Below are 27,904 nucleotides of genomic sequence, written 5' to 3'. Positions count from 1 at the left end.
CCACTGACCCCAGCGAGATTATTCCCTCCATCACTCTTGGATGTGAGTGCTGTTCTTTCTCTGACTTCTCAAGAGGTCACCATCTTTCATAGGTTACCACACCAAATTCCCAGGCTTCTCCTGGGCCAGGCTTAATGGAAAAAATTTACAGGACCCAGAAAGGAGGGTGGGAACAGCCCCAGCTACTCTCACCAACCACAAAATTAGTGTCTCCTGAGTCTCTCCCAGCTGTATTCATCAACTGTGGGGTTTGGTTTTTTCCACAGGGCTGTGAAAAATCATTGAGATTTGTGCTGCAAACTGATCATTATGACAGGGAAAGCTCTGCAATGAAATTGATTTGTGTAACTCTAACACCACTATTTGCACTCCCCCACAACTTTAGGGGGCAGACACTCAAGAACTAAGACAAAAAGGTGTGAGGGCTAAACCTCCTTGCTATGCTGAGTCTTCTTTATTAAACAAAATTGGCTTCGAACCAGTTCAAATGGAAGTAAAATAGCAGAGATGTGGAGTGCAAAATAGTTCAGTATATGAATGAAACCAGATTAATATGTTTTATAAATTACATGCAGCAGCAAAGATTAAAGATTCTGATCTGTCCCCCGTGTTTTGTCCTCATTTCACCTCCTCACAAGTGTGGCACTTGACTAGCTGTATTTCCATAAAATCTCAAACACTAAATATGGAAAGTCTAACATGAATATGGAAAAGAGAAAACCGTAATGAGAAACAAAAAAGCTGGCTGTCATTTTAACCCACAACTAATAGTTAAGTAGCTTGTACCAAAATAAGTCCACCCTGAATTAAATGCCTTGGTCGGTTCAGCAGATTCACCACACAATAGACAAAGAACTGAAGCAGGAATTGAGAGCTGTTTTTTGTCCTTAACACTTCACTTTTCAACATGATTTGTGACAAGTTATGTCTTATGTGGGAGAAAGAACAGGCACTCACAACTGTTGACTCAAAAGATGAAGTTTTGGGGCACAGACTGCCTGTTGCTTTGAATGAGCAAGATGGGGGTCCACCCTCAGGTGAAGATTAATCACTGTTGTAATACCACTGGCAGTGGAAGAACTACAAGAGGCTCTTGTCATTTAAAGCACTTGGAGCTGTGACCTATCCTTCCTACAAGAAAGTACTCAGGTCCCAGCTCTTTGAGAGAAACGACCCATATGTACCAGAAGTCCATGTTTAGTATCTGCAGTGACATCAAACAGCAGACACCGAGTAAGACCACAGACACATTCCAGCATTTGGAAGCAGGACAGTGCACACTCACATCAAAGTGTTGCACCTGATTAACAGCTACAGTGTGCATCTAAATGGCATCTACCTGACTCACAGGGACAAACAAGTACAAGCCCAGACATGTGCGATTACAGGTAAAAAAACCCTCACAACATCACACAAGAATCACACATCCATTTTACTCTTCCACTAAGTGTATTACTAAATCTCTGCAAATCCTAACTGGAACCAGTAGAAACCTTACTACATAATAAGATACTGTGTAACAGTTAAATAATGACAGTCATAAGTTATACAATAAAGTCTTTTTGAAAGACCAAAACATACCAAATCCATTCAGTTTCATTAGATTAAAAGACCTTATTGGACAAGCTTTGTCTCCACTACCATTAATTAAGGAGATTCGGAACACATTTCAGGAACAAAGTGACCAAGCCCACCATAATGGTTTGCTTTGATTCCAATCTGCTTAGCTGCCCTCCATTCTGTTTGTAGTTTGTAGTTATTCTTAGAGAAAAAGCACAAAATATAAGCAAAAGAGTAGGTGGCACGAGTATCTTTACTGTAAATTTTTCCTTCCTATTACCATCCTAGTAGAGCTCAAAGATCGCGCCCACCACTGCTCAAACATCAGGAATGTATTGTGCAAATGTCATCAAGTGAAGGAGAGAGTTCAGTTTCCCCAAGAGATACTTCCACAAGAGAAAATGATAGACTTCATAACAAGTTTGCAATGCAAATAAGCAAGTTAAAAGCCTTAATGGTATGACTCAACACCATTTTAAGTGGGCAAAAGTGTTCTGTTACGTCCCATTGTTAATTTCTTCTTAAACATTAATTATACTCTAGTGAGAGGATTTATGTATTTGCAAGCAGGTATCAGTGGCCTGTTGAAACAATCATGCTGTGGTACATTTCTCCATAACAAAGAGGAATTTCTGTTCTCTGAAGACCTTATTCATTGGTAAAAGCACATAATATATAAACGTATCTATAAATACACAAAATGTATCATATAGAATTTTTGGTCACAAAATTCAGGAACAAAATAAGCTACAGACATGCAATATAGTGTTTAATTTCTCTGTTACACATTACATTTCTTTCAGAAGTGACTGGATTAGTGGATCCCTGTGAAAGAAGACAATTCATTTCCATGGAGAACTTTAAAGCATACTAACAAAGGTTTAAATACTGTGTTTGCAGCAGGTAGAACTTATAGCAAGCAGCTTGGTGCCTACAGCTCAAAAACAGACTGTAATGAGAGGCAGAGTGCAAACACAACTGAGCCTCAGAGAAAATGGAAGGGATTTCTCAGGGAGAGAGAAGGCTGCACAGAGTTTTAGGCAACTCAGAAATTCACTGAGTTGGATAAAATCTGCTCTCAGGTTAAAACCCACCTGCAGAAACAGAGCAAAAAACAGCAAGTTGCTCATAAACTCTTGTTCTCACTTTATTTTATTCAGCATGATTTGCATTTTTTTCTGTTTAAAAAGTCAATTATTCACATACTTATTAAAAAAAAATCTTGCTTTCAGAATTTAAAAGCTTTTATGGTTTTTTGGAGTAGTTCACCATAGGAAAAGGTCTAGGCACATCCAACTCAGAGCTCTGGGTAATTTAGGGTCCTCTTGGCTCCCTACCAAAAAGATAATATATAGCAATCTAGCTTGGTCCTACAACTAAATTACCAAATGCACAGTGGCTGCAATTCTTTGGGATGATGTACTAGCCACACATGTATGTAACGAGAACAAAGTATTTCTCAAATGCTTGAAATCATGACCTTGTCTTTATTTCAGAAGTCAAACTATTGTCAGACTGGATTTTGCAGCATACAGGAAATGGAAAACCTTGAGCAGGATCTCTAGACCAGGAGAGTGGTAGGTGGCAAAGTCTATGCGATTTCACAGTCGAAACCAACAGTTCAGTAGGACCAGATTACAAAGGCTGAGGACAAAGGCACCACATCTTACTTGTTGTTTAATATACCATTCTTAAAACATATGAACAAAGAGTAAGCTGCCCAGGTTCATACACGGTACCCCTTCAGGGAAGTGTGTTTATCCATGCTGTGAGAGCTGAAGTAGTAATACCAAACACTGGCAGAAGCCAAGTTCTCCTGTAGACATCCAGTGTATGGTTACACTGCTCTGACATGCCCATGCTATTCCCAGGACAATACAAATACTGCTGCAAAAGGTTGTGCTCTGTGAACGTACCAGAGGAGGGTAGTATTTGCTTGGGCATCTCTCTGTGGCACTCCATTGTGTTGCTTAGGAATGCCCTAAAACAGCAGATCAACTACTGAACAGTTTTGTTAATCTGCATGTCAATTATTTACTCAGTCTGAGAAGTGTCTTGGTCCCATACAAGTCTAGTACCAGTTTTTTACCTGTTTTTCTCTCCAGATGACATTCAGTTTGGAAGAGTATATTGGTCAGTGAACCTTCAGCTCCCTGAACACCAAAATTTCTGATGGAAAGTTGACTTTTAATGTACAGCAGAGTGTCTGGTCTCCCAGTGTAATCTCAGGATACTAGAAGGTATATTTCAACATAGTAAATTCTCCCACTTGTCCCCCCATATATTCTTGAAAGTCTGTCACTTCTCACTAAAAAGATTAGCAACAAATCTTGTACTATGTGGGACTCCCTTTTTCCTTTCTATGAAAGGACATTACCACTTCTTATTCTTCTGTTTCCTCATTAACAAGAAATCTGGAAGTTTGAAATCTCAACAATTATGAAAGTAACAACAATTTACAATCAAAATAAGATTAAAAACTGGTTAAACTAATTTACCATGCTATTTTCCTCAAACAGGCAAAAGCCAGAGGCCTGCTGAAATACAGCATTCTCATCACAGCAGCGAGTGTTCTTTGCTTTATGCTGCTCTAGCAGCTGCAGCCCATCTATTTGTTTTATTTGGCCTTTTGAACATCTGCATAACTTGCATTCTTCAGATACTAGGTTACTTCTTTCTCTGGATGTGGGGGTGGAGAAAAGGGAAGGGTGACAGAGCCCTACAGTGTACCTGATTTTGAAATCCACTATACCTGAAGTCAGACACACAGATTTACGGGCTTTAGGTATTTTGTATTCATAGAAAAAACAAAGAAAAAATTTTTTTTCAGGTATAACTTTTAACAATTCACTTCTAGGTATGTATAACAAAACTATTAGTAAGAAAACCAGCACAACAACAATGCATTCACAGCTCAAAAAACATTAATTCAGCCAACTCCTATGGCTTAGTGGAAGGTATAGTCTGTGAAGAGCTAGAAGAATAATTAACAGATTGCCTCTGACCTGAAGTCTGCTAATTATTACAACTAAGTCCCTTAGCACAGTGATAGCACAGTAAATGGGCATAAAACATCCAGGTCTTGCCATGGATACTGTTTAGACTATTGCAAGCACTTTGTCAGAAGTGTGGGTCAAAACCCACCACCTAGAATTATTTGCCTTTTTTTTTCTTCCCCAGCCAGTACTCCTCACAGGCTTCACTGCTTGCTAAATGGTTTGTGACAAGCACAGGAAATGAGAGAATGAGAATCACTGACACCGGTGACAGAGGAAGCCAGGCAGTAAAAAGTTTGCAAGATTGTTTGCTACCGTAATTTGCCTTGGTGCATGAATTAATACTGCATCAAATTGCACTGTCCTCCCTACAGCCATTACGAAAACCAGCAAGAGCTGCCCTAGACTCAGTCTAATCTACTGAAGTAAAGTACAAATCGATAAACTACAGATCAGATTCAGAGCCACTGTAAGCTACCAGAGTTCCAGCTGATTCACATCAATTTATATGATTTGTCTTATGAGTCTAAATGGTAGTTTACCAAGCCTCTAACACAGACTAGTAAAGAGACTAGGAGAAAACCCTGAAACTACGGTAGGCAGTGCCAACTCTCCAGGAAAGGACACGAATACTATAGAAAGGAAGAAACAGAGCTGCAGCAACAGCCATCAGCTTCAGAAGCAGCCATGATTAAATAATACATCAAATTAAAACACATGTAAAAACACGTCATATTTCCCACTGCAGTGCAGTTGCATCTGTTTAATAAAAATTAGATTTTTCCAATAGGCTTCAACTTAGTTCAAAGTTAAACCTCATTTCTAGTTAGTCACGAAGATCAGATTACAAACTACCTGGTCTTTTTACACATTGCAACACTCATTAAGAGCCAATGACTCCTGACCTTGGATTAAGAAATCTGAGGCAGGTTAGATTGTCAGCCTGAGATGAATGATGCTTAATTGCTCCATCAAAACAGTAAATGTAACTCTGAAGAAATGTTCACATCCACAAAAAATTATTTTTCCAACTGCACTGTCTGACCTAATTAAAACCCCTCTACCTACAAATCTTGTCCTGACAATTAAACAGAAATCCCTCTGCCTCTTCATTTTTACATTAAGTACTAGTTTTAAATTTCTAAAGCAGAGAAACGTCAAACCAAAATTGCTTCTCAAGGTGATTTATTTCTCATTTTTGCTAACATTACTTTAATGAACAATAGTCCCCTAAAGAAGACAGCAACTGGATGGAAGCATTACAACAGCCCCCATCTCTTTTCATCTGGCAAGTAGGTAGTGCTTCAAACATCTTTAATTTCCTATAGCCACAGGGGACTTTTAAGGAACCAAAGAGAAACTTGCAGACAATACTGAAAATCATCAACAATTGCAGCAGTCTTCTGTTTTCACCCAAATTTACCATTCACATCTTCTGTCACATAGGGAAGAGTGGTTGTGTATGACATCAGACATTTCAAAAACCATTCCACATATTTACCTCTCCCCTGCAAATAGCTCATCTCCATGCATGTGAGAGAGCTGGATAAAGCTGGAGCAACTCTTAAGCAAGAACGTTTTGCTACTGAACTGGCAAGTAAAACTTATTACAACAATTTACAAATGACTGAGAAAAGACAAGTCTCAGTTAAATTGTTTGAAATTTCCTCATAAAGAATTCTCTGTCTGGGAGAGGTTGTTAAAAGAAGGAAAAAGAAATGCAAGAGAAAACAGATGAATATCTGACCACAGAAGCAATCGATTTGGACCATTTAGAGAACAAATCCAAAACCTGCAAATGGGCTTCTGCCTTCATAATGGAAGTGCCAGTCAAGTTTAGCTGTTCTCATCCACAAAAAACCCAGGCTCAATACACAACCAGTGTGTGTGTCAGTATTAGTAATAACACTTTCACACTAATCTACAATAAATTACACTTTTTTCTTTCTGAAGAAGCTGCTTTTTTAATCAACTACAATCTGATCTTATTGTGATGTCTTGGTACACGAAAGACATGAAGGATTTTGATTCCAACAGTTTTATTTTCCACCCTTTTAGCCTATTTGAGTCTATGTAAAATACTAATGAACTCCTTTAAGCAGTCCCTTGACACTCCATTGGGGAACACATTACCTATAACTCCGTTAGTGCAGGCACACGTTGATGAGCACGAGAATGTTGCAGCCATTGAGGTTATAAATGTTGGTTTATTATCATAGCAGCAAGTCACACTCCGAATTGCAATAAAATCCCTTAACATTTTATTCATATTCACGGTCATATTAGGTCAAGTGCTTGTGAATAAACTCTAGAGGATGGAGGTCTGGCTTTAAGACCATTGTTACCAATTGGTTGCATTTTAATAGATTTATTATCCAGCTCAAATTGCAGAGCTGTGACTTAATTTCATCAGGGACAAAATGTTTATAAGATAAGTTTGAAAAGAGCAAGAAGAAGAAAAATAAATATGCATCTACATAAGTATTCTTAGAGTCACACAAACACATTAGATGAGGATGTTGTTCTGGTAACTGTGACACCACACTGTACATACGCCTTAAGTTACTCCATTAGTAATCATGTTTTGCCACACAAAATGCAGAACAGTGTTAGTTATATAAGCATTTACAGTCTTCAAATATAATAACCAAAAGCAGATACATTTGCTCTAGATAAAACTCTTGTAAATACTGCTGCTCCTCAACAATGTGGTACAAACACAGCATCTGTATTTCTTGGATGCTGAATTTTAAAAGATAGTCAGCTCCTCACAGGATAGCCAATATCCTGTCTTTCTGATCTTAGTGCTAGGCAGTTTGCTGAAAGCATTATTTAATCTAATTATAGAATATCTCTCATAGCATAAATATTCCAAGCTCTACAGCAGGCTTCCATTTGTAACTCAAGAGTAGTGTAAAAACAAGAGTTAATTGCCTGTACAAATATTTCAGGGTAGTGTTTACGTAATCTACAGTACATTAAGTACCAGAGTTGTGCTCTACTGATAGGTGAAAGAACAACTTTGAAAGGCAACTGCTTTGCCAATTAGCTTTCAACAAATATGTACACAAGCTGTGCTTGCAGGCTTGTGCTCAGCTTCCTCATTCTCCTCAGAGTGCCTGCTTTTATAATGGTGAACTCCTTTCTACTCAAATACCCAGCTAACTTCACACTGCTGGAACAAGGGAAGATGGCATATTTTATTCATTTGGAGTTGTAACCCATCGGAGTTTAAGATCATGACCTGTGACCAAAGCCACACTCCAGTCACAAGGATTGACCACAAATTCCTTAGTCATGTATGAGCAGCAGGGGGAAAAAAAAGAAAGAAAAAAAGAAATTGAAAAATTTCCACTGTAGTTAGTCCAAAGAGGATGAGGGTTTGTTTGAGAAAAACATCCCACAAGTCCCAGCTCCTGCGTGTCAGTCCTCCTCAAGGAGGCTGAGCCAAGAACACATACACCCACGTGCATTAGCTCTCTGCAGCAACACCATGTTTTTGCCCAAAAGACTTGTACACAAATTAAGAAATAAACCTAAGTTCACAAAACCACATGAAGAGAACTAATGTTTGCAGTCTTTGGGCAAATCTGCATGGTGCTCCACCCAGAAAACAGACTTCTTTTAACTCAGGAAAGCTGATTACCTTGGGCAGAGCCCTGTACCTAGGACGCTGCTGCTTTGCTTTGGGTACCCAAGATTCTGTCACTGGACAGTAGTTTGGGTGTCACTGGACAACAGTGTGCAAATCTTTTGTTTTCTCTTCATAATTTCTTTTGTAGACTACTGCTACCCACATTGTACTAGAGTGGATCTAAAAGATCTTTTTTTTTGCAATTAGCCTTCCAATAAATGGTAAAGCATAGCTTTCTGCAATGTTTCAAAGTTTCAGCCCTTTTCATAAAATATTTTTATCCCAACTCTCCCCTCCCCCCCCCAAAATAAAAAAAAGTTATTGCAGTTAGTAAGATGGAAACATTCTGCAGAATCAAGAGAGTTAAACCAATTCTGGAATTCTGCTTCATAAATTCCTTTGGCTCACATAATTTATGTTCTATAAATTTTAACTTTGATAATAAGGTAGCTGAAAATAAGTCTAGTCTTGTAAGTTGTGTGGGTGTATGGTTATGCTTATATAAAATTTAGTTATCCACATTACTTCATAAACGTATGTTTAAGTATGTTTTCATGGATATCTATGCTCTCTGTGGGCACGTTTTGTTTCAGTATTTAAGAAAAATATCACTATGCCATATAGTGTAAAGCTTGTGAAACCTTTTTGTTAAGTAAAAGTGAACAAAGCCAGTTCTTCAGCTAGTAACCTGATGCTATTAAACCAGCTGAAGAGAGAGAGAGGAAGGAGGCATGGTGAGACATGAAAGTAGAGCACGGAGCTGTGTGGCCTTGCTACTGCTGATTAGAAAAGCAACTTTCTCTTGCATTTTCTGTAAAGCAGTCCATTTCTGGACTCTGTTACAACAGAAAGGATTGCCTGATGATCATTCTCGGGCAGCCTAAAGACACCAGAGAATAAACAGCTGTTCCTTTGTCAGTTTGTTAAACTGACCATCACACAAATGAATTAATCTGTGGGTCCTTCGCTTGTTAATGCAGTGAATGGCACTAACAAGCCCCACTCACTTTTTTTCCTCTTTTCAGTTACTCTTTTGGAAATGCATTGGTCTCAAATGCAGTGTGTTACCAAGCTGGGATGTCTGTTTCCTAGAGTGGCTTATCTGGCCACAACTTTAGCCTTTCTCCAGACAGGTATTTGAACTTCTGTTGAGGGACAGAGGACGTGACGTGCATTTCAACAAAACAATAGGGTAAGCTTAAATTTACCTTCAAGTGCAGCAGTACTGAAAAACAACTCAGACCAGCTTGTATAGCTTAGGTTGTGCAGCTAAGCCTGAGCAAACGAACACCTCCTTGCTCCTGGGTGTGACGGGCCACTGCCTCCCATTAAGGAGGATGAGCAACAGCAGTCCCAGTGCCACTGAGCTGGGGCGAGAGCTTTTGGCACCTCTTCGCTTAAGGTGACATTTCCTCCAACAAAACCTCATCTGTTCATGTGCCTTTATGGGTCTTTAACACAGGCCTTTAAAGCCCAGGTTCAACTTTTCAAATAAGGAAGGGGATTAAAAAACTCATTTCTGATACACCCCTTCCAGATTACAGAGGCCTTGGGATCAGTAACATACCCATGAACATGGTGGGTTAAAGAAGAAAAGCTATAACCTGCTGAGTACACTAATTACTTGGAATGCATTGCTACAGAATCAAAAGACTGAAAATACTTATGGTGACTGGACTAAAAGAATTATTAAAGAAGGGCCATAGGAGAAAAATAATTTGCAGGAATAATACAAGCCTTGTAAGAAGCGATGTTATTTTTACATTATTTTCTAAGTTTCAAATTGTGTGTGTATATACATATAAACATACAGCTTGACACATCACACTGCAGTATCTAAGTAGCCAGATTTTTTTATCTTCAGTTACTCACACAGTTGCATATGTTGCTCTGTTTTAGCTTACATTTAGATGTATATAATCATTATTCTCCATGTATTTCAAAACTTCCTTGTCCTTCCCCTCCCACTACATACATTAGACCTTTCCAATTATATCAACTGCAGTTTTATTCCAATGTAATGATGGCACATCTTGTAAATTATATATATATATATATAGAAATAGCTATGCACCAAATTGTATTTTCTCCTCCTAGAAAAAGGTCTGAAGGTGAACAAAAGATTTATGATGCTGTTTTTAAATAAAACACAGTTGTATCCTTTAGTTTGTATTTAGAATTAAAAGTACTCATTTGCTTTAAGAAACATATGCTTTTAAATGATTTTTTTTAAACTTCTCTTTTAAACTTTCCCTTTATGTTTGTGTAACTGTCAAGTTTGTGATTTTTAACATTATTATAGTGGGAAAAACAAGAAGAGAAAAAAATAAGACTTAAGAATATGAACATTTTCAGTTCTCTCTAATCCTTTAGAGCAATATAACTTGTGTTTAATGCTAAGTATCTAGTTGTATCATTGAAGGTAGCACTTAGCCCTATCCATTAACCTTGATATTAAGTGTTGCCGAATTTCTTTTCTTGCTACCTCAGTTTAAGAAAATGAATCCAATGGCAAGAGGAAAATTTTGGAAAACTAAGGATGTTCATACAGGAGGATCTCTAAACTCTTCAGATTTATGTCAAATTTTATAGGCAACACAGTACCCACCCAAACCCCTAACAGCCAGAAATGATGCCAGTCGCAGGAACTGAAGTTTTCTCCCGGCCTCCTGGCAGTTCATTCGCTGTCCAAAAGGTGACCTGCAGAAAAGCCCCTTGCAACCCACCCCACCACTCCCTCCCCTCAAAACCAAGGCCAACTCTTCAGGCAGCATTCTGGGCATTCTGCTGCTTCCACACTGATGACAACGTGAATATGGCAGCATGCCCCCAAAACATCACTTGAAAAAACAAAAGCACCCAAAACAACCCAACTACAAGATTCATTATTCTGATATCTTGCTGCAGATCAGAAATCAGCCTACATCTATTTAAATACATATAAAATGGCTGCTTGGCAGATTAAAGCCAGGGTTGCTTTGATTTGTCTTCCTGCTTCACCACCCTTCCACTGGAAAGATGGAATTACTTCATTGAAAGTTCTGGCAGGGGAAAGCTTGCACCAAAACGCAGAAATCTGTACCAAAACAGAGGCAGTCCAGGCACACACTGCTCCCTCCTTGATGGTGATGTGCACATGGAATATCTGGCATGTTATATTCTTCCAAACAGAGCTCCCCCCTTGACCCTGCACTAGGAGCATCCAAAGAAGACCTTCTGTGGTGACACACAACCAGGCCCTGAGACAGGTCCCGGGCTCCATCCCCAGCAGCTGCACTCTGTTGCTGCGATGGGCATGCAGAGCCAGGGATTCAAGGCAGGAGCCAAAGCTGAACAGGGAACTTCAGAGCTCTCTGCCTCTGGTGGGGTGACTCCAACAGCTTCTTTGTCAGAGTGCAAAGGGCAAAAAACAAGGGAAGGAGAGAGAGTGGCAAGAACAACAAATGTTGGTCAAAACGATTTCGTGTTTCTTTTATATGCAATTAGTGTGTAGAGGGAATAAGCTGATCTTAGCACCCTCAGTCTTCCAAGTTCAGTTGCATTCCTTTTGTGCTATTTAACTCCTCCCATCTTAAAAACAAACAAACAAACAAACCCCACAGTAAAAGAACCCCAAATATCTGCCCTTATTCCTGTCAAGAATACTGCTTTGCTTCAGTTCCAGGACCCAAAGTTGCACTAAGTTTACTGAATTTTACCCGAATTTCTGATGCATAGTATCTGGTTTAGACTGTAAACATTTATCTCTCGGTAACACTGATCTCTAGTTGGGCTGGTTCTAGAACAATCTGAATCAATTCTGAAAACGGAACAAAACTATTGAAGCACCATAGATAAAGCTCAGTTAAAATCCTGTGGTAGCTTTTCTTGACTGATATTTGAAACCATACAATTCATCAATATTATGGATTAATATTGATTTTTCCTCTTCAACTCGCAGTATTTCTCCAGCTGTATTTAATGGCTATTACTAAAATTATCTGCATGTTAATTTTTCAGAATTCACATTTTTCTACTACTTTCTCAAAAGATTTCTTTTATTATCATTTTTTTTGGCCCACTGCCCTTCCTCACAGTGTCCACAATCCGTGGAGAAGAGATTGCTGATGGTGTTATCACAGGCAAACAGAATGAAGCTAATGGTAACAGGCACTCCTTGCTAGGTAATTATTATAGGAGAAGGAATGCAAATGAGCCCTAATCTGTCTCACACAATGGCAGAGGTCTCAGATTTGCATTAAACCTTTTGCAGCTCTCCCAGATCGGGGAGGCTGCAGATAACAATGCATCTGCAGCCCAGGCTGCCCCAGCAGTTATTACATTGTGCCCCAGCAGGTACAGTGTCCCTGAGTGACTCTCCCCTCCTTCTTTATATCTCCGGTCCCCTCCTCCTTCCCCCCAGCTTTGCAGGAAAAAAAGCTAATTGTGCATGCCTTTTGGCTCAATTCATGTTTACAATGAAGAAGAAAGCAGCGCTGTTTGGTAATTATAAGAGGGAAATGGACATCAGGAAATCTCCATTCTATTCCGAGCTATGTCACTCACTTGCCAGGGAACTGAAGGAAAATAACTTTGCTTTTCTGTGCATCACGTGTTCAGTTAGAAGTACAGGGTTGCCATTTGTAGTGGCCCAACAGACTCTCATTTTACAGTGGCACCTGCTGAACACTTTCAGGAAGCAAATGCTAGACTTCACTTGAATCTCGGTTGAGCTCATGATAAGCCGCGGTCCTTCAGAAGAACCACTGCCTAGCTCTCAATCCCCCGTCTGATAATAGGTTGTAAAGAATGATATTCTTTTCCAGCACTGTGTTCTGCTATAAAAACACCTAAACTAACACCTGCCAGCTGAGGCCATGCTCAGTGCTCACACAGGTGTCTGCCCACTAGCAGATCTTAAAATAAGAAGGTGTAGGAACTATATTTGAGGTGCTCTGATCACAAGCCACATAGCAAAAGGTTTTCCCAAAACTTACCTTTTCTAGCTTCTTCCATATGGCTTGTTTGGTTTAAAGAGCATGGGAGTCAAATGTGCTGAGCCCTTCCCAAGCAAGTCCCTGGGCTGAGGTCAAAACTCCTTACTGGCATGAACAGGCTTTTTCCAACACTACTGCCTTCTTTCTTGGACACTCACTTTCTCCTGGGACATTTTTGTCAAATAGGATAAAATACAGTAATAATTTGTTTCCAAAACTGATCTTCAGGAATCAAAGTTTCTGCCACAGAAATGCAGACTAGAAAGTGAGACTATCAAGCTGTAAGTGAGCATATAAACTAACTTCTCAGCATATTAAAACCCAAATGACAACAATAAACACAAAGCAACAACAACCAAAACAGAAACCCAAAAACAACGACAAAAAAATCCCCAACAAAAAACCTAAATCAAACCAACACAACCCTCCCCCACCCCAAACACATACACATTTTGTATGAGGAATAGTTTCAAAAATCAAGGTGAATCACCAAATTTATCTGCACGTCATCACTACTACTGCAGTAACACTTGTTTTGTTTTTATCTGAAATACCATATGGAAAGACTTACATCTCAGAAATTTGTTATTAGGTGGGTGTCACATTAACTCAAATTAAAATAATTACATGAATAATTAAAAGATATTTGCTATTAAGTTATTGACACAAAGTATAAAGTAGCTAGTTACCTAAGGTGCCATAAGTACTAATGATGTCTGAAAGAAATACAATTTTTATACTCCTTATACCAAGGGGGCAGAGAGGGAAACGACAATCATAACTGGATTTTGCAAGCACCATATGCAACTCCTTGAATTTATTTTCAACTAAGCATTTAGGGACTCATGCAATACTGTATCAAACAAATATGAGTCCTAACCACAGATGCAAAGTCATCTATGCCAGACCTAGAGTGAGATACTGAGGGAACCCCAAGAGCCAAAAATTTGAAGAAATCACCAAGAACTAGTACAGTGTCACATAACTAAATACCATCACTCTCAATGACACCATTCAGAGGCATTAATTATTCACTGTATTTGCTCTGGAGACAGCTACATGCCTTGTTCTTTCTTTCTATGAGGTTTTCTTCCTTTCTGAATCTGCCAATGCTGGCAAGCAGATCCTTTGGAAATCAGCTGTGGGTATTTTTAAAGCCTCCATAGCTGCCTAGATTGGTTAAATACTGTAAATATAGTCCCTAATAAACTATGGACAGAAATTAACAATTTTTTTACAACAACAATAGTTAAAAAACACAGCTGTACAAAGTGCTACAGCTTTTTTAGCACCATCTATCAAGTTAGTTTTTCAATAATCAAAGTTTTACTCATTTCCATCTCATGGAGCAGTAGGTGAGGCAGCACTACTACTTTATGCAGTTCCTGGAATATACTATACCTGTCTCTGGGATGGTCTCTGATTGCTGGTATCCCTCAAGCAACATTCATCACACCTAAACAATCAGTTTAAAAAACATACTTATTTTTAAATGATGCTACGGCTCTGTTATGGTATTGAAGTTCTCTGAAAGAATCTTCTCCCATTTGCACTGACATTTAAGGTTCTTGCCACTTCGAAGGACTGATATGGTACAACACTATGAATGAACATTCTTTACATCAGAAAAGCAAAAGCTGTCTTGCACTGGTTAGTTTCCATAAATCAAGAAGGGGATTTTCATTTGCCTGGTTCATAAAGCTGAAAACATTTTCCCATATAGTCTTTATGTTAACTTTCCAACACTAGAAAGCACTTCATTCAAAACACCAGAAGAGGGTATTTTACATTGTCAACGTATGACAGGTATCAGAACCGACAATTTACAATTCTAACATATTCAAGTTCAGATCTGTCACTGGTCTCTAGGCTGCTCCTCCCCAGTGACCAGTTACTCCCAGTTGCCTACTGGTGCCATTTATATGCGCATAAAAACCTTCCAAACTCAGATGTAGTTGTGGAGAGCCTGAGAGGTTCACCCTCACTTGGAAGTCAGGGATTACCACACTGCTGCTGGACCAGCAAAAGCACCAGAGCAGAGAAAGTCAGCCGGACAGCCCAAACCAATTTTACTGCCACCTGAACACACCCGGCTGATCCTGAGCCTGGAGTGGACTCAGCTATCTCACATCTCCTGCCATCTGGGGGGTGGAGGGGTGGGAAAGGGAGGAATCCTGGAAGATAAGGAACAGGGAGCACAGATGACTGCATGGGGAACTAAGTACTGCTCACTCTGTGACCCTTGGCCCATCACCAAAGCCATGCACTTCAGGACCACTCTCACATTAAGCATTAACTCAGGCAGTTCAGCTGTGTTGCTGAGTAGCCGGTCAAATATTTACGAGGGTTTTAGAAGGTGCAAGATTAACCTCATCCTTTCAGTGTAAAACCCAGTGTCCAAGATTTTATACTCTGTTTTGCATAGCAAGAAGTCACAATTCTGAAACTTTGAGACTCGTAACACAAAGTCATTAGAAAGAATAATCCAAACAGGAAAACTAAGAGGGACTCCATGCACACTGTAGACAAAATATTGGCACCACATACTGTGCTGGCAAGTAGAGCAGCATGCTGTGTTCCTAAGGGGGAGAACAAGTAAAATCCAGCTCCTAGAGCTGGTGATTGCAACCTCACCTGAACAGCAGCTTTCCCTTTGTCCAGCTGCCTCCAGGTCATTTTACGGTAAAGACAAAAATTGTCACTGCGCTTTCAAGGATCTCAACAGCTTTCCAGCCCCTGGCTCCCCCCTGCCCTGCCATTCTCACCAGCCTTTTGAGAGTTTCCCTCTATAGCAGCATTCTGCGTTTCAGGGATTCAACCTTTCAACTGAAGCATGCGAGATCGCTTATACTCTTGAACCGGTGGAGCTGCCAGCCTCCCCTTTGTTGCACAGGGATTTACACTTGAATGGCACTGGGAAGCAGAGTCTTTTAAGGAAAGGCTGGTGGGGGGAAGACAATTTCCTTGCCAGGATCCTATTCGCAAGTCACGTTCATCTACCAGCTCAGCTTCTCCAGTTCACATAACTACAGGAACATTATTGAATCACTAGTTTGTAAGTTTACTGTGAGGTGACTTTTACAAATAAATTGCTAATTTGAGTTTACTTCTAAAAGGATATACATAGTCATAAGTGAAGTTCATTTTGAGCCTAGATGTTGGCACTTAATGTAATTTAGCCCAATGTAAATTACATCATTATCTTAATCTATGACTCATTTATGTACTTCCTATTATAGCCTTGCGCTGCCAAGCACATCACAGTCCATCCAATGGCTTCTACAGCTTTTCAAGAGAGACACTGGAGAACACCACAATGGCACAGATGCACTGCAGAAAATCATCTGAACAAGAGTATGCAAGCCTGCTCCAGTTTAACAGTGGCATGCCGGCTTTGGCCCTCTACTTAATCACATACCCAAGTAGCACCAGCCGGGTGCATTTCTGTTCTTAAGTTGCGAATGGGTAGATAATTACTGATTGGTTTCAGGCTATGTTAGCAGTTACCAAGCAGTATCATATTGCTGCCTTTCAAACAGCAGCACAGTTTTTGTAAATCCACACAGTTTTTGTTTGTCTGCTTGCCTTCTTGGAAGCAGAAAGCCTGCTATCTCCAATGAAAAATAATATCATCCAAAGTCTGAAAATTGGCAAATGCTATTCAGGCATAGAAAAAGATCTGTAAGGAACATTCCTTCTGGTTTTAAAATGTTACACCTGCTTCTGATTAGATTCTATTTCCTGAATTCTGAATTGGCCACATGCTGAAACACACAGCCAGCACTGCCTGCAGAGTGCAGCAAGGAAAAGGCGAGCACAATCCAGAGCTGGTGGCAAACCACAGTACCCATGAAAACCACATGTGCCAGAGACCAAATATTTTGCATTTTGCTTACTGCTAATAAAGCTGCTTCACTTCATTAAAAGCAGCTTATCATTTTATCTACTCACTCTGATTAATTAGCCTCTAGTTAAAATGAATGAGCACTTGATTCGAGGATTCTATTAACGTGACACTGGTGAACCACCACTTGCACGCTTTTCCATCCTTTTCCTTTGACTCTCCATCTTCTCTACACCAAGTGTCTTATTAGGCCGTTCGGACTGACATTCCCAGAACCCTTTGAGGATACCAAAACGTTTTTTAAGACAGAGGTGAGTAAGGAAATGTTCCACAGTCCAAAATTCTTCCAAGGCTCAGTTTTCCTGCTGGAACATACAGAGGTATGTAATCTACTTCTCACTGTAATTATGATCACAAGCTTGGAAAGAAGAGTGAGCCAGGAAAACACTGCGTTGCTGGGAACAGGGGCAAAACAACAGTACCTTTAATACATACAACTTATTTGTTCTTCCAGAATAAAATAATTTTAACTATGAAGCACAAACAGCAGTCAGTTCCATCAAAAACCTGACTTTCCTAGAGAGCGAAGAACTTTCTCACAAGCCAAATACCATGTGCTGTATATGCATAAAGACAGCTTCTGCTACAGTATATGCCTACAGATTTCACAGTTGCGTATGACCGCCAAAATCTCAATTTCTAGCAGCAAAAAACGTATGTTGCCATTATTTAGCCAAGCAACTGAAGATTGAAATATATCCTAGCTGCTCATTTTGCTGGAAAACAGTGCTTTGCTTCATATATCTAATCTTCTTCTCTATCAATTGATTTTATGATGGCTGTCACAAATAGCCTAATGCATTTGGTAAACTTTAAAAAATAAACAAACAAAACCCAAACCTACACACCTTCCCTTTTCCTTCTTTAAAATGTTAAGCTTCCACTCTTTTGCAACAATGCCCACAAGAAGACTGGAAGATCATTAGACCTAAAACTGCAACAAATCCATATTTTGAGGGAGGAATGGAAGGAAAGAAGGTGGGGAGAAGGGGAAATAAAACTTTCTGGGTCATTCTAACATTTAGCTCTAATTTCCTGTTTAATCAAGGTAAATTATAGGTAGAATAGTAAGGAAGTGACCGGAAGCTTTGTATTTATGCTACAAGCAATTTAAGAGATCTCTTTCAAGAGAAAAGCTTGCTTAGGGCATGACTGCAGACTATAAGCACAAGCTTGAAATTCACCATCCAGCCAGACAAGGATATGTGCGAGAAGGCACCAAAGCAAGATCTGGTTTACATCACACAGCAGGGCAGTAAGTGACCATGAGTCACTGATGCACTTCATCTGGCTTTTAAGGCCATCAGCAGCAGATAAAAACGTTTCAGGACACATTTTACAAAGCACTTCCTAGTATAAGTTTACCTGGCCAGTTCAAATCTGTGCAGAATTTTCTAGACCAAATTTCTTCATGGCAAGGCTTCCAAGATGAAGTAAGTATCTTCTGTCCTGCAGCTGGCACATTAGTGCAGCTCTCTAATGACTGAACAGGAGTCTTTCCGTGGGCTAAGCCCAAAAGGGATGAGACAGGATGAATGATTTCTGCTACCACAGTCTGGGCTGCAAGTAGTACCCAGTCCTCACAACACCCCAGGCAGCATCACATAAAACCATGTATATGCCAAACACAGTAGAAGAGTCAAACAAAACTGAAAAACGTGATTTTGAAATATCAACTCATGATTTTGGATTCATACTTTAAAATACTTGGTTTAGGAATAAAAAGTTCGGGTGGTTTGGGTTCATTATTAATTTTTTTATGAATGGTCAAACTGTTGCAGCTTAGAAAGAATTCACAGGCATCTTTGTGTACCTGAAGGATGGGGCAATATGCACCCAGATGGGTCATTCCCTAGCAGAAGAGGACAGTTATCACTTTTAAGGAAATAAGGCCACAAACCAGATCTTTTTTTCATTGCTAATTTCAATGAAGACTTTATAGCTGACTTGGGCCTTGCAGTTTTCTTCTGGAAGGACTAACAGATAATATAAACAAAAGTAAAATATCAAAACCTGCCACCGACACTAACACCTGTGCATTACCCTTTGTTCCTCTCAGCCATTCACTATGGATTAGCACAACAGTCTGTTTCAGAAACTCCTTCCTGCAGACTGGCAGTTGGTAGTGCCAGAGCTCTGGAGCAGTCACTGCAAGCCACTCAAGCCAGAGAGTTACTCCTAGGAGCCCTCCAAAGCTCCAGAGAGCACAGGGAGCCACCTAAATGCTCAGGGCAATTACTTACACACCAGGGGTGATGGTGAGCAGGCATCTGGCCTCCAGAAGCATCCCCTCAATCCCTGGGTAGGGATGAAAAGGGGAGTCAACCAATGACCCAACTGCAGTTCATCAGGGTGGTGGAAGAGGGAAGGCAAGCACGCTCCAGCACAAGGGAGCATGCTACTCCATATAGGACTTATTCCTAAAGAAGTAAACTCAGTTCTGTATTCAGAAGTAGGTCCATACACCTGAAACACAATCATTATGAGGAATACCCAAAACTCCGCTGCACTATGGACAACTGAGGCAGGCAGACCATAACTGCTGAAACTAGAGGAAAGCCAAGCAACCCAGAGTTACTCTGCTAACACTAAGAACTGGAGGGTTTTAATGAGGGACAACAAATAGCCACACTACGGGGCAGGGGGCACACACCACAGGACAGTACCTTCTAGCCCTCCATACACATACAGATGGCCCAAGACAAGCCCTTGCAGTGTTCTCACCTCATCTCCCTAAAACTCAACTCACTCACTTATATCTGTGGACCTGTAAAACTTGCCCTCAGAAAAGAGCTGACTCAGATAACTGGAAATGGTAGAAAATTCAAAATCATGGTTCTTACTATGACTTTAACCTATCTTACTGTGCCTAGATATGCTAAATTTTCATTCTGTTTAATGTTTTTTTAGATCTTGTCTATGAAAAAAGCGATTTACAAACAAGTTAATTTCAGCTCTGAACTCTCCATTTTCTGTACACTTAAAACCACCAAAGATGTTTAAAACTATTCTTTCTGGAGGTACAAAACAAGCATTTAGCTTTCTGAAATCTACATGGTAAACAGATTCTAAACATAAAAATTACCTGAAAAATGCACAGCTGGGATGGAAGTTATTTTTCCTTCTCATAAATAAAGTTTATGAGATTTAAGTCTTCTCCGTATCAGAATAAAGAACTAATATCTGTAACATTCATGAAATGAAACTCTGAAAAAAATCAAAGGTTTTACTAAAAAGCAAGAGAAGGCAGGCTCATTGTTAACATAAAGTTAATGAAGTACTTAAAGACCTTAAGCAGTGGCAAAGTCCTGATTTAAAGTGGGAGATGGTTAAGGCTTTGCAAACTGAGAACTCTGGAAGAACCTGTCATCCTCTCCTAAGGTGCAATATAGCTTTGACAGGCATTTCATTTTACTGAATACAGTTATTGAATGAGAAATCCTAACCCCAAAGATCTCAAAGGATTTGAGGAAGAAAAAAATCCAACACCTGAAACAAACACCTTGTTGAAACACTCTACAAATGCTCAAGAGCTGTGAATGTAAAGAGCTTGATTTATATATGAAAAGAAAAATACAAACAATTAGGGCAAACTTCCAACTGACAGCTAAGTTATTACAGCCACGCTGTTTAATGTACGGTGTCACCCACCTGAAATGTTAGCTAGCAGCAGTATCACCTTTCCTTTGGAGATAGCTCAGGTTGATACAAATAAGAGAGGAAAACGGGGAAATGATGAGGGAAATAAAAGTTCTTAAAAAAACCCCAATCAGTACAAAATAGTCATTCTAGATGCACTGACACAAAACATAACTTCTGAAAAAATCTGAAGGGAGGTAGGGTTGCTCTTTTAACAAACAAAAGAATTGAAAATTATCTTTGCCCAAACTTAGTTAAGAGGAACAGGAAGAGAAAAGTACAGCATTAAAGGCAAAAAAAAAACCCACAGCAAACTGCAGTCCACTGGACAGCCTGATCTTTTGTTGCCTTGTCCCTGCCCTGCCTCTCCCTCTCCTTTCTGACCAGCCCTTCAACACTTCCAAACTGGGAGGGAGTATATGTTCCCCATCCTCCACCTCTACTGAGCCTGCTCTAGTCCAACACATGGGCAAGAATTTCCTCTTGCTTTGGTTCTCAAATTTCACTGTCACATCCAGCCTCTCCCCCCAAAGCTTTTCACCCCGAGGATTACAGTCTGCATGATTGCATTTGATAATACAGACTTTGCCGCTTAAATACCGTACATTTGCAGACAGTTAAAGCATGTTTTACAAAGGTACCATAAAGGGGTTTAGCAACATACACTTCCTGGGCATGCAAGCCTGCAGCAGCTGAAAAGGGACCCTGTCCAACATGGGACAGTTTCCTTCTCCTTGCTAGAATCAAAAGGAGCACACAGAGACAAGGCATTTGTGCTGGAGCCGTTCCCAAGCCGTGGCTTTAAAGGAACGACCCGTCTGACATGTTGCAACTCAGGAAGCATGGGCAGGAAAAGGAGGAGGGGAGCAGCAGGCAGGGATTCCCCTCCAAATTTCCAGTGCTGTGCAAGAGGGACAAACAGATGTATCCAGCCACAGAGAAATAGCAGCAGGCTGGGCACAGCCTCTCAGCTGACCCTACGAACTGAGCAGTGGCACTTGTCTCCACGGCACATCACTGCATATGATATATGCTAGGAGGGAGACAATAACAAGAAGCAATGCCCACAATCCTACAAAACAGCTTTAAAGCTTGTGCCTCCCTCGGCCCCAGCCCAGGGAGTTTGAAGGCATTCAGCAGCAGTACAAAAACTCGGCTGGAGCTACGAATCCTTATAGAATCTTTCCTCCACATGTGCAGCTCAGCCAAGCCTCCCACGTCTCAGTGTGCTCCAAAATTTCATGTTTCAAAGGAGTTTTAGAGCCTTCACTTGTTTGGGAGAAAACAGGTTCAGAGGCCACAAGGCAGCTCCTGCAGGCTCCTCTCAGCGTGCCACAGCATCAGTGGTGGAGGCAATGCCTGCCTGCAACAGCACAGGCAGCAGCATTCTTTAGTCTGGCACCAAGGAGGAAAGCTATCATCCATTTTTAAGTTAGATTCAGGGAACCAGCTGGGGACCAGCGATTGCCATTTTTGAAGTGCACGAAGAGGAGTGTAACCAGCCTTTCCATAGTAACAAAGATTAGCGGCCTTGAGGCTGACACTCCTCCTGCATTAAAAGATAGGAGACAAAGAGAGAGACAGGTAATTACATAGAAGGAGCCCTGGGGAAATTGCAAACTCCTTGAGAACCCTTTAGCTGGTCTGTATGTTTCTCCTTGTCTCTGCTTCAGCTGAAGGTCTCTAAGAAACATTTGCCCATTAGATCATTAGCTTTATTGCAGAAAGTAGCCAGACAGCTGGTAGTGACTGTTCAATAAAGACTTAGCTTGCCTCTGCACTGGCAAGAATGAGATGGAGAATGAGAAAAAGAACATCCCAAGGCACATTACCTGTCTGGAGCTTATCCTTGATAAGTTAGTGTACTTAGTCAGTGTGAGGGGTCTGACAAATGAACTCTGACAAATCTTGCTGGTGCAATTTAAGACATTATTGCATCGCACTGTCTTTCAAAACCCTTCACAATTGTTAGCACCACCGAGCAGTCTGGCAGGAAAACTTGTATCAGGCACTGGCCTCTCCAATTCAGAACCTAGCAAGTTAGCATAAACCCCTTCTCAGTGCTGGGTTAAGTAGGATGTCAGCTCTGAACCAGAATGGCTGAGGTCTAGACAGAAGATACTGCCTCCACTACAAGGAGCATTAGCATATATCACAAAGATGGAAGAGGAAATGACATCTCAAAGCACTGCAGCTCCTAAGCAAATACAAATCTTTGATATTAAAATACATACGCAATTTGTCTAGCAACAAACTTGAGTCTACTCATGCAGCTCAGGATGCTCTATGAATCAGCACTAATTTTTTGTACTTTATATATCCCTGACACATAAACCGAATGTCATGCAGAGAAAAGACGGACATGGATGACAAGTGGATCCCATCACCAGATAACTAAAAAATTAAATTCCTCTCACCCACCACATTTTGCACTTCTGTCCAAAACTGGAAAAAAAGTTCAGAGAGTTAAAGACTTGCCATGTGTTTCCAACTCTTCACAAGAGCTCACCATTCAGAACTAGAGTTGGTATTCCAGATAGTTCCTGTCATACCCTGTCAGTGATACAACCAGCCAGAAAACCATGACAAACTCCAGAGAAGACATCAGGTTTAAAAAACTAACCAAACCAATCTATATTTGCCTGATTAGATGTACATGTATAATAATAAAAAAAGCACTTTGAGATATGATTCTTCAACTTGTATTCTCCAGACCTAACTCACTAGCTTTCCATCTAAGCTGATACTCAGGCAAAGATTTAGTTAATCAGTCTGCAATACAACCGTTTCACTTTTTTGCCTCTGCAAGCATTTAAAATATATCTCGTCTACTAGTTTTTCCTCAAGGGACAGTATCCTACACTTAGCAGTAGAGCAAGGAGTGCACAAAGCTTCTGTTTGCATTCCAGTATTAGAAGGGCAATCCACATGAACCAGAAGCTTGGCTAAACTCCATGTAGACAACTTCTTCTGCCATCACCTTCCTTTCCAGAAGGAGCAGAGCAGGCAAGACACCTTGAAAAGCAGAAAACAATTATCCCTTACCTTTCTGAAGAGGCCGCCGCCAATTAGCACATTCCTGGAGCTTCTGAATCAGGCAAGAAAAAGAAAGGAGGGGAGGGGGAAAAAAAAAAAGAAGGGGAGGAGGGAGCTGTTTTCTTCCTCAGCACAACAGTATTTCCTGAGGGGAGGAGAAAAAAAAAAGAAAAAAGGAAATAAGCATTAGCTCTTACGATTTTCAAAGAGGCTACCGATTACAACTGTTGCTTGGCAGAGCTACTGTGCCACTACTTCTGCAGTTCCAAAATACCAACTGAGGGTCTCCTGTATTTTCTCCATTATCACCTTATCAAAATAGGGAATATAAATGTCAAGTTAACCACTACTAAGAAAAGCAAAGAGAGATTCCTGTCAGAATGGGATGAAGTCTTATACTAGAATGGGTTAGAGTCCGATTCAAAAATATTCTCGAGCACTTATTCTATTAAGCAACATGCTTCAGCCAAGCTCACACCCACTTCTGTAAAAATTCAAATGAGCCACATTTACTATCAAAATAGTTGTCAAAAGGCAAATTCCAACATGCATACTGAACATACAGGTATATACTGACATTGAAGTGCTTATGTACTCTTCCCTGAGAGGACCGTACCTACAATTATGAGGTATTTGCCACTAATCACAAGTTCTATTTCTTTTTAAGACAACTTCTCTTTTTCTTAAGACAATCTATTCCAGCTGTATCAAATCTTTCAGTAACAGCAAGAAAAAGTATTTGTGTGGGGTTTTTTTAAATCTGAATGAAGAGAAAGGGACCTAAAACCCCTTTTGACTAAAGATACCACTTAGAAATCCAGCTTCACTCCCATAAAACCACAATTCCTCACCTCAGACCATCTCTCCCTGCCCTGCCCCTGACATGACTTTAAATCTGTGTGTCTGTGAGTTTCTTTAATGGGCCCCTCCCTACCTCCAGTACCTGCCTCTGATGAAAGGCAGGAAAATCAATTGGAAAATTATTTTAAAGGGTGCATGCAAGACATTAACATCTTTGAGGAAATGGCAATCAAAGTTTTCCATGGGGAATGAGCAAAGGGAAATACGTCCAGTCTGTTCTCCATCACACTTTGTTGGCTTATATGTATACAGAAAAACTCTACCCTTTTCTGTCCCATGGAAAATCTGAACACAAGTTCTCAAAATACGGAAAAAAGTCTATGCTACCTTACATTTCCACACAAACTTTTGCCATCCCTGAAAACAACAATTAACCCATCTGCTAAGAGCATACAGATCCTAGTCTCCCGGAAGAGATTTTAAATAAAGGCCCTCAAAAGATAGGAAACAACATAAAAGGCAGCACTTCTATCACAGCAACTCCCTCAAAGCCACCACGTCTGTCCAATTCTAAATGGCCACAGTTCCTGCATTTCTCTAGGGGACAAAAGCTCTCCTTTTCTCTCCTCCTGTCAGCAAGACTTAAAGCTGCAAGAGTAATTCTGTCCAGATTCCCCTCTAGATAGGCAATGATTTAAAGAATTCATGAAGTAACAGTGGCAGTGTAAATAAACAATGAAAAACTAAATAAAGATCACAGAAGACAACACACAGAAAATGTGCACTAAGGAGAGAAAGAACAAGCTCAGGGATTCAAAACCTCTTCTGCCTTGTTATGTGCACCCGTAAACAGGCACAGCAATAATGTGACAATGCGAAAGAATGGATCCTGACACAAAAATGTAACTACTCAAAAACCTGACTCCTCAACCTTCTGCCTAAAGGCAAACCTTCCCACAGTGTTTAATTTCACTTTCTCAACGTCTTACACCCCTCCGTTGCATTTCTGCTTTCTGTTGCCTTTCACCCTCTTGTACTAATTGATGCAAACCAACTTAAGCCAAAGCCTGGAGAACTCAAACCGTTGTGGGTTTTTTTTAAAAAAAAAAAAAAAAAGAAACGGGAAACAGTGCTACAGCCCTCACTGTGGGGACGGGAGAAGAAATGACCCTTAGTGAATTGCTCCTGACACGTGTACATCCCGAGGCTATGTGCAAATCAATACTTACTGAGCAGCTCAGCACAGATCAGGTTGCAAAATTCAAGAAAAAAAAAGAAATTGTATCACCCCCTCAAACATACACTTGTTTTATATCCCTAAATCAAATTAATCATTTGCTTTTCTTTTTCATTATCAAAAGGATGCTTTTGACAACATTTTTCTCCCTGCTAAGAATGCCCCGCCCCAGATCTCTGGTAAAAAATTGAAGCACTGGTTACATTTCATGTGCTTAAAAATGTTGCATTTCCATCCTATTACTAGTAGGAGAAATAATTTAAAGTAGACATGGAAGATTTGAAGAAAGCATATTTTAAAATCAAACATAAAATCAAGAGGTGGCAGGAAAGAAGTCTGAGTGCAAAAAAATGAAGTTTTTAAACAACATTCTCAGGGAGACAGAAATCTGCCTTAAGTACCATTTAGAGACATAGGTTTGACTCAACATCACTTGCTCCAAAGAAGGTGAGATTGCTCTGTTCTCAAATCCTCAGGCAAGGGAAAAAAAAAAAAAAAAAAAAAATGAAGTGAAATAACACATTACCCAAAAGTCAAATTCTAAGTGGAGAAACCTTGCAAAATGACTTACGATACCAAAAGACTTGACTAAATTTCTGGCAGGGCTAGAGATAATTCGTATGAAAAAAATGTCAAAATGTTTTGGGTACACAGCCACTACAGGAAGGAAACAAACAGAAAACTGGGAAACACTGTATCAAAACCCAACAAATCGTTGACATCAACATTAGATAAATGACTAGGCATATGTTGAGTCAAACACCCTCAAGATGGTGTGTGAGTCAACTTCTGCAATGAATTTAGCAGAGTTGCTTTCCTATATCAAGCTTAATAAAAATGATCCTCAATTATTCCAGCTAGGTCTGGGTTCTCATTAAATCTCACGCATTCTAGACAGTACCTGAGCTGGAGATTTAAACATGTAGCAAGGATACTGGAATGCGATTTTTACTAATCTTTTCTGAATGACGATGCAAGATTTATTCTTCCTGCTGCACAACGAAGGTAGTGTTTTTTCCAGGCATTACCCAAATGTAGTCCACTTCCTATAGAAAAATGTAAAGATCCTGCAGGACATTTGCCAGGATCTAGGTCTTAAGTGATCCAGAGACTTTTTACATTCGGAAAATAAAATTTTGGGAGAGTAATGCCTCTCACTCCCAGTCTGCACTGCATGACTGGCAAAGAGCTTGCTGACCTTATCGTGTCTGACCCCTACATGGAGCCCCCATCAGCTCTTAGAGGAACTCCTGTGTCAACAGAAACCCCAATTATACACAACCAACCTGGGTGATTTTCTGTTTTATTGCATTTTCTAGCTCTGTGATGGCTTTTAATTTCATTACACTGAAGAATTAGATCGGAGCACTGCTGTGTGCAACAGAACCCTCCCCAAACCTTGTCCGTAACATGAGGCAACTCAGGGTTTAAAACAAGGTGGGGATCATCATCGCCACCTCTTAAAATTTACAGAGCAAACCAAAAAGTGTTCTCAAGGTTCTTCAATCTATGTTTAACTAACAGCTACTTTTCTTCAGGTGAATTATATGTACATTCAGTGTGCACTAACAATAATAGGTCAAGTTTATATCACAGTAAAAAAGTTCTTTTCTCTTTTTTTCCTGTTGATTTTCAGCCTTTTGATCTAGGGGAGGTAATAAAACAACTATTTCCTTAATATCTATTGAGGGAAGTAGCAGTCTCCATTTCTCATTGCAAAAAAACAAACAAGCAAGCTAAGAAAAAAGATTGAAATACCTACTCTTAAATAGCATGATGAAACTGAACAAAAACTCTCAACTTTGGGTTTTGAAGCCAGGAACCTCTTCTGCTTCTACGTCAAGTGCTTTCTCCAAGCTATTTTCTAGTATCTACAGCTGGCACAGCATCAGTATGAAATAGAACTTGCACATTTCATTTCATCTAACACAATATAATGTTTACCTACAGTAACATAAAGAGAACAAGCTAGAAATTAGCAAATTCTCATTTATTTTAGTATGAATTAAAAGCATATCCCAGTTGTCCATGCATATGTGTGTGTGCACATGTCTCATACACACAACAGGGTAAGCCTTCCACCACAAACACCTGTACTGGAGACATTTGTGAAGAAACAAG

At 40.0% G+C, this 27,904-nt stretch overlaps 1 protein-coding gene across 6 annotated transcripts in view; it reads right to left on the bottom strand.

The window, feature by feature from the left end:
- ZMIZ1 (zinc finger MIZ-type containing 1) overlaps positions 1–23,885 on the bottom strand; it is a 303,291-nt gene extending 279,406 nt beyond the window's left edge. For all 6 annotated transcript variants that reach the window (XM_048310656.1, XM_048310661.1, XM_048310660.1 and 3 more), the window contains exon 1: positions 23,755–23,885. The gene's annotated coding sequence lies outside the window, so the exon portion shown is untranslated. The remainder of the gene's footprint in view (positions 1–23,754) is intronic.
- Between the last annotated feature and the right edge of the window lie 4,019 nt (positions 23,886–27,904).

Source organism: Corvus hawaiiensis, chromosome 8, assembly GCF_020740725.1.
Source record: "Corvus hawaiiensis isolate bCorHaw1 chromosome 8, bCorHaw1.pri.cur, whole genome shotgun sequence".
Taxonomy (NCBI): domain Eukaryota; kingdom Metazoa; phylum Chordata; class Aves; order Passeriformes; family Corvidae; genus Corvus; species Corvus hawaiiensis.
Note: the sequence above shows the minus strand (reverse complement) of the source record. Positions and strands in the feature narration are given on the sequence as shown.